At 46.7% G+C, this 1,830-nt stretch overlaps 1 non-coding gene across 1 annotated transcript; it reads left to right on the top strand.

Moving 5' to 3' along the window:
* Window positions 1-1,385: 1,385 nt before the first annotated feature.
* On the top strand, window positions 1,386-1,523 carry LOC112438240 (U4 spliceosomal RNA). Its single transcript, XR_004669137.2, has one exon. It is a non-coding gene; the product is annotated as a U4 spliceosomal RNA (small nuclear RNA).
* Window positions 1,524-1,830: the final 307 nt, after the last annotated feature.

Genomic DNA, 1,830 nt, shown 5'->3' with positions numbered 1-1,830 from the left:
CGTTATTTTACCCAGCCCCTATTCAAGATGGAGTTGCTCTGGTTCAAATGCCTCTGACACTAGGAGTTCAAGACCAACCTGGGCAACATAGTGAGACACCATCCATACAAAATAAAAATTTTAAAATTAGCTGGGCATGGTGGCATGCCTACAGTCCCAGCCATTGGGGAGGTTGAGGCAGGAGGATTGCTTGAGTCCAGGAGTTTGAGGCTGCACTTAGCAGTGATGGCGCCACTGCACACCAGCCTGGGTGACAGCATGTCTAAAGAAAACAAACAAAACGAAAACTATAATAGCGTTAGTTGTAATTCATTAAATATTTCCATGGTGCTGGGTAGTGTGAGAGGCAATTTATAAATGTCCAGCTCTGATAACAACCAGGAAAGGCAGGTAGTATTATTCCTATTTTATAGATGAAAAAGTTGAGGCTCTGGAAAATGAATGATCTTGTGGGCCGGGCATGGTGGCTTATGCCTGTAATCCCAGCACTTTGGGAGGCTGAAGCGGGTGGATCACTTGAGGTCAGGAGTTCCACACAAGCCTGGCCAACATAGTGAAACCCCATCTCTACTAAAAATACAAAAATCAGTTGGGCATGGTGGCATGTGCCTGTAGTCCCAATTACTCAGGAGGCTGAGGCAGGAGAATCGCTTGAACCTGGGAAGTGGAGATTGCAGTGAGCCGAGATCGTATCACTGGACTCCAGCCTGGGCGACAGTACGAGAGAAAAAAGAAAGAGAGAAAGAGAGAAAGAGAGAGAGGGAGGGAGGAAGGGAGGGAGGGAGAGAAAATGAATGATCTTGTCAAAGGTCATGTGGCTACTAAGTAATGAATGCTGAGGATTTAAACCCTGGTCTATCTGCCCTCAAAACTCATGCTCCTTCTGCCTTACAAAAATGGTGGGGGGTGCAGGGGAAGTTATGTGGCACCCATCCTAGCGTCACTCTGAAAAAAATTGGAAACATCCTAAAAAATACAAAAATTGAGGATGGTTATGTGATTTATAGTGAGTGTAGTCAGTAGACTATTGCAATGACTAAAAACGATGCAAGGGGCCGGGCATGGTGGCTCATGCCTATAATCCTAGCACTTTGAGAGGCTGAGGTGGGTGGATCACCTGAGGTCAAGAGTTCAAGACCAGCCTGGCCAACATGGTGAAACCTCATCTCTACCAAAAATACAAAAAAATTAGCCAGGCATGGTAGTGGGCACCTGTAATCCCAGCTATTCAGGAGGCTGAGGCAGGAGAATTGCTTGAACCCAGGAGGTGGAGGTTGCAGTGAGCCGAGATCGCGCCACTGCACTCCAGCCTGGGCGACAGAGCAAGACTCTGTCTCAAAACAAAACAAAATAAAACAAAACAAAAACAAACAAAAAAGCCAAGACGTTTTGTGCTGTGGCAGTATCATAGCCGATGAAGTTTATCCAAGGCACAATTGTTGCTAATTGAAAACTTTACCCAATACCCCACCATGACAACTTGCAACATATTCAGCATTGGCAATTTTTTTTTTTTTTTGAGACAGAGTTTCACTCTTGTTGCCCAGGCTGGAGTGCAATGGTGCAATCCCGGCTCACTGCAACCTCCACCTCCCGGTTCAAGCGATTCTCCTGCCTCAGCCTCCTGAGCAGCTGGGATTATAGGCACGTGCCACCATGCCTGGCTAATTTTTGTATTTTTGCAGAAATGGGGTTTCACTGTTGACCAAGCTGGTCTCAAACTCCTGACCTCAAATAATCGGCCTGCCTTGACCTCCCAAAGTGTTGGGATTACAGGCGTGAGCCACTGCGCCTGTCCGGGTGGCTTTTCTTTAGTACCTCTGTAAACCT

Source organism: Pan paniscus, chromosome 1 (genome assembly GCF_029289425.2).
Source record: "Pan paniscus chromosome 1, NHGRI_mPanPan1-v2.0_pri, whole genome shotgun sequence".
Taxonomy (NCBI): domain Eukaryota; kingdom Metazoa; phylum Chordata; class Mammalia; order Primates; family Hominidae; genus Pan; species Pan paniscus.
This window is presented reverse-complemented; position numbering and strand designations above follow the sequence as displayed.